The sequence below is a fragment of the Octodon degus genome, unplaced genomic scaffold, assembly GCF_000260255.1.
Source record: "Octodon degus isolate 3935 unplaced genomic scaffold, OctDeg1.0 scaffold00095, whole genome shotgun sequence".
NCBI lineage: Eukaryota > Metazoa > Chordata > Mammalia > Rodentia > Octodontidae > Octodon > Octodon degus.
In genome coordinates this window covers 10,345,796-10,352,033 of record NW_004524671.1, presented here as the reverse complement: position 1 = coordinate 10,352,033, position 6,238 = coordinate 10,345,796, and positions in this window count along the sequence as shown.

The following is a 6,238-nucleotide window of genomic DNA, read 5'->3' as shown; positions in this document are numbered from 1 at the left end:
TTTGCGTGCTTCCGAAAACTTGTCCCACTGAGTGTGCTGCGATGTTTCCTTACTCTGAGAGCTTTCAAAAAACACCGCAGAGCAATCCGGGTACCTTTGATTGTTGCTCTTTGTTTTCTCAGTCCATCTAAAAACCTAAATGTATCTAAGGTAATCTCTGCTGAATTTCACATGCTGCATTTGCTTGAACCTCCCTATTTCTTTCCACTCTCCTTTTAACTGAAGGGCGTCCTCTTCCTTTTCATTTCCTAATCCATAGGCCTATTTTGAAGCCTCTCTCAATTAAAGCATGGGCAAGCAGGCGCAGGGGCCGGGATTCAGTCCCCAGGCCTGCAGTGTCGGCCCTGCCCCTGGGGCACGCTGAGATGGCAATTGAGACTGGGCATGGTGACACTGGCCTGTAATCCCAGCATTTGGGAGGTTGTAAACAGACGAATCACTCCGAGTCTGATCTATTCTTGAGACCCTGAACACCCTGTAGACCCCTCCCTAAAATACAAATAATAATAACAATAAGAAGAATGATAATAATTAAAAAATTCGAAAAGCCTCTCTCTTAGCAGCCTCTCAGAATCTCCTTCACACTTTTTGTGCTTGCTTGGGAGGGATTACTTTCCTTGGCTTGCTGCTTCATTCCTCTCAGAATTATCCTTTTCACTGTGTATTTTTTTTGATTTTTATTTTAAAGAAAGATTTAAGAAAGCAAAAAAAGATAGAATGTTAAAGCAGGAGGATAAATAATTAACAATGGTTAATGCATTGCATACTGTGGTCTTCAAATGTATTGCTTGTTAATAATTGGCTTTGAATAAGGAAGCACTGACAGTGCTGCTGATCCAGCCCAGGGCATCCTTATCTACCTCTTCGTCCAGCCTGAGGACATCCTTCTCTGTTGTCCTTGCCAGGAAAGATGGCAGGGAAAGCTGTGTTCATCCTTACTGTGCTGGCTGTTTATTCACGGTCCACTGATTCTTTATTTATTTATTTTTATTAATTCTATTGAGAAACAAATAGCAATGAGACAGTCTCAAAACCGATCAATAGTACTGTTTCAACAATCAATACAGTGCATATTGTTGTCTTCGTGGTGGTTATTCGTAGTATAAAATATAGACATGATATCCTGTCCAAATCTTTCTTCCCATGGAACCAAGAGAAAGTAACTGTATATCTATTCCAACCATCTTGTACATACAGATACAAAATGGTCCTTTATTTGTATCCCCCTTCCCTGTTTAGCTTTGTCGGAGATGGATACTCCACTGTCACTCTAATGTTGTAGGTGCATGAATTCAACAAAACAACTTAACACAGTAAAGCCGTCCACAATAGTAGTGGGCCATCCACAGGATGGGCAATGTCAGAAGTTATTGACCCAAGCCCTCCACTCCATATTAATATGACCTTACTTTCTATACCTCGTTTTTATACTTTTCTGCTGGCTGGTTAAGACCAACATAAAGCAAGACCTATATAACAAAAAATGTAACTTTTGTATCTGATGAGGTCAAATCCCCTCAGGATTTACCCTAAAACCCTGTACCACAGTTTGTAGATCCTTTGTCAGTGTCAGTCACGTGTATGAGTCATGGCTTTTGCCCAACCAATCTCCTCTCCATGAAAGCCTGAGAGAATGTTTTTTCTCTGTGCAATTCTCCTTAGGCACACTCTACATCGTCGATCACTTTCTTCTATGGCCCCATAATCCCTTGATCAGAACACTTGGGACCTAACTGAGCTACTCCCAAGGTCAGTAAGGACTCAGGACATAGGAGAACCTGTACCATTGATGCTTTAAACAGCATTTCCATCATTATTGCAAATTTTAACAGCTTTCCTATTTGGGCATTTGGGTTCTAGCTCTGAATATTCATGTTTTCCTTGTGTTGTCATTTGAAGTATTTGCTTTTCTTTCCCTTAAAATTCATAGGAGGTCCTGGTACATTTTAATAATTAACCTTCATTAGTAAACAAAAAGAATGCTTGTGTTTCACAGAGATTTGATTTTATTTATATTTTTCTGCTTGAGAATTTTATTATTCTATATGAACATCATTTCTTGATTTTCTTTTAAATTTTTATTTCTTCATTTGATGCAGGGTCTCACTATGCAACTTGGACTCTTAGTGATCCTCCTGTCTTAGCCTTCCCAGCACTGGGATTATATGCATGTGTCACTATGCCTGGTTTCAGTGGCCTGGACAGTGTGCCTGGGGTTCCAGGGCCAGCACAGCATGTGGTACCAGATATCCAACTTGAGTCCTTGCACTTGCCAGGCAGGTGCTTAGCCTGCTGAGCTATCTCCTCAGCCCCCATTTCTTTTAGTTTAAGGTATCAGCACTGGATAACAGTCTCTTAACCCAGAGATTATATATTATTTCCATAAAATAATTCCAATATATAATTACAGTTTTTAATTTAGATCTATATTATTCATAGTGTGAGACATGAGAACCCAACATTTTATAAATTATTATGACTAAAGTTATTTTAAATTGCTTTTCAAATTATAGAAAAAAATTGAAAAACAAGTTTCTACATTTAGAGATGTGAATCTCTTGCTTGTGTCCTGAACTCAAAGATTTGACAATGATTATGGGAAGACTCGCTGTACTGTACAATACATGTGACCTGTTTTGAGGGATTGGATTCCATAATGATTTTTGAATGATTGTACTAGGGATTTTATATAGGGATCTTAGTTAAATGAACTTTGTTTTATTTATTAATAGAGTTTAACTTTTGAATAAAATTTAATATTACAGAAAACTTGAGCAATAAGTATGGAGAGCTTGGACACTCCATTTTTCTTCAATATTTTGATATTTCTCCTCTTATTAATACTTTGATCATGTTGAGCATTAATTATATTGTGAAATAACATTGGTATATTACTGTTGACCAGTAGTTCCAGGTTATATGAGTGTTTGCTCTCCGTGTTGTACGGTTCTATGAGTTTTGCCGCCTGCGTAATGCATGTTTATGCCATCCTAGTAGCTATGAAGTAGTGCGCTTCCCAGACAACCCTGTGCTGTTCCCATAACCTGCTCCAGCCCCTTCCTGACCACTGACTTTTCACACTGTAGTTGCCTTTCTCAGAGCCACATGTCCCTTATCTACACAACACTTGTACTGACATCTCTCCTTTAACAAAACGTTCCATGATGCCTTCTTCCTGGTTTGATGATATTTCCTTTTGTTTTTCCTGGAGGAGGGGGCTCTCAGTTGCCAATGACCAGCTCAGCGGTGGGACTCGCTTTAAGGCCTGTGAACCCGGCAGCTGGTGTCCACAGCTGCTGTCCTGCATGGGACAGGTGCATGAAGACGTCTGACCAGATTCACCTGGGCCATACCTCGCGCACAGCGCTTGTCCTTCTCCTGGGCCCCAGGTGCAGGCACTGCCTCAGATCTGTCCAGATGCACCTGGGGAGATGTGCAAGGAAATTTAATTAAAAAGAAATCATGGAAATTAGAAAATCATCACTGCCCGCTGTAAGTAGCAGACATAAAAATAGATAAAGGAGAAATTAATTTCTGTCAGAGAATACCTACCTAGCAGCATTGTGAGTTTTTGTTTTTCTTTCATTATCAACAGTGTTGAAGGATGTAACACAGAAAATAAGGTGCAGAAACCTAATTTTGCAGGTTAGAATATGGCCACGAAACAATGGTGTTTATTGAAATAGCAGCTGTGTTAGGAGCCAGAACACTACCAGCACCATGAAATTACCTTCCTACCAACCATAATTAAGTCCCATTTGTAAAAACTATAAATAAATTTTGGATCCCCATGAGTATTGGATAAAGCAATTAGTATGTATAAGTAACTGTAATAAAATAATAAAATGCATTTTCCATAGGAAAATCGTCTAAAAACTCCAGCTGACAGTCCAAGAAAGAGCAGACATCCAATAATCAATATACCTTTAAAAAGGTAGCCAGGCTCATCAGTCATTGGAGAAGTACTAAGTAAAACTGTGCTGTAATACTGCTTCACAACACCACAACTACTAACACTTTCAGGAAAAGAAAGACAACTTATCAGAGTTTCTGTTACATTTTAAAGGATCACTCAATAGATCATTTGTCAGATATATGCAGAGATAACAAATTTCTACAGCAGGTATATGTAAGGAAATGAATTTCCTTTCCTGAATTTGTTCATACACAGGTAATTTTGTCTTTTCTGCTTTTCTGAAGTGAGATCCAACAAAATTGCCCCTTTGTGGCTAAGCTATCCATGGAAATACTTCGGAGCTTGAGAGGGTAAAATTTGATTTAAAAAAGTTTCTGTATTTGTATGATGTAAAGTATGACTAATAAAAAAGAGTAATGATAGCAATAACCCTTCAAAATAAGATTGTGTGTTATTGTTATTACTTTTAGTTATTATTATTTTTAAAATGTATTTGGTTGCTGCAGTGTCTCACTACTCAGCTCGAACTCATACTGATCCTTCTGCTTCAGCCTCCCCAGCATTGGGATTACAGGTATGGGCCACCATGCCCAGACTCTGTGACCAACTCAGCTCACCTTAGGGGCTGGGCTGGCATGGCATGTGGTGCCTGGGACAGAACCGCAGTCCCTGTGCTTGCCTAAGCTGGCCTGAGCAGGCGCTTTAGTCCACTGAGCTAGCTCGCTGGCCCCGTGTGCTTTCTTTTTTTTTTTTTTCCGTGTGCTATTTTTAACACCATTGGTTTTCCTTAGAAATGAAAACTATGATTTTCATTGGCTATGCACAGCGGGTGTGAGTGTGTAGAGAAACTGTGGAGAGAACTGGGTATCCCAGCTGATGGCTGCTCCTTAAAACTCTGAATGTACTGTCTTCTACGTGAGCAAAAAGGGCCAGCGAGAGCTCAACAGCAAAAGCACACAGGGACACTTCACTGAAATCACGTATTTTGCTAGAGCCTTACAGGAATTCTCGACTCCTTTATTCCATGGTAGTGTGATAGGCTCTGTGTGTTGTTTCATTGTTCTGCTTTTTTATCAGGTTCTTACACTAAAGGAGTAGAAATAAACATTCTGTGGAAATGTGACAGAGATTGGTGGCTTATAACTGTCTTCTTCTCTCCTCTTCCTTTACTCTGTGCATTCTCTGTGAGGCAGGCGGAGCCCATGAATCACCCTCTTCTAGAAGCAGCTCGGGGTGAGTCACTTCCCTGGAGCGCTGGGACAGGCCCTCCTTCCTCTCCCACACTGCCTTTAACCCGTGCCTCTCCCTCGGATGTTAAGGAGAACATACACAAACATTCCTCAGCTTCCACAAACCCACTCTGCACTATTGTGGTGGTGGTGGGGGGGGGAGGATCCTAATGTACTTTTCACAGAAACATTCCTGTGAGACTGACCTTCTTATCTTTTTATGGTTGGGACTTTCCCTTGCCTGTAAGAGTTACAGCTGGAAATTCATTTGGAAAGCTGTTCTTTCAACTGTTTTCTTAATTATACCCAAGTTTTGCGTTTCTTGTTGTTGCTCTATGTTCACTGAAGCATTCAAGTCCACATACGTAAAGCAGTTCTGCTTGACTCATGCTTCTGGGATCAACAAGGATAAAACAAAATGAGACTGTATATTTCTTGTGGGTAGCTTAAGTTTTTTTTTTTTTTTTTTTTTTTTTTTGCGGAACTGGGAATAGAGCTCAGGCCCTTGTGCTTTCCAAGGAAGCTCTTATTCCACTGAGCCATCTCCCTGGTCCCTAATTTTTTTTTTAAAGACTTCATTTCACAGAGTGTTAGATGTGTTCCCACATTCCCATTGCCAAAGTTAGGAATATCAATACAAAATGAAAACAAACCAGAATTGTATAATTATCTTTTCCCTTCTCAGCTGACAACATAAGTATGGTATTAGGATCCTAATCTACATCTGTCGAGATCAATTTGCAATGATGTCAATCAAACTAATTAGTAGCTAATTAGATATTTATTTTTAGCCCCTACATGAGACAAGTGCTAAAAGTACAGACTGGCATTTTCCATATTCAGAATAGATGATCATCCAACTGCAAGACGTACTGGTTTCATTGAAATGGACATTGAGAACGTAGAATGTGTTACAAATATTGCCTATCTTAAAAAGGTACTTTGTGGGCTAGTGAGATGGCTCAGTGGTCTAAAGCACCTACTTAGAACAAACTAAGCTAAGCAAAGCACAGGGACCGCGGTTCAATCCCCGCCCCCTGGTGGGCTGAGCTGGCCACACACAGACACAAAATAAATAAATATTAAATAACAT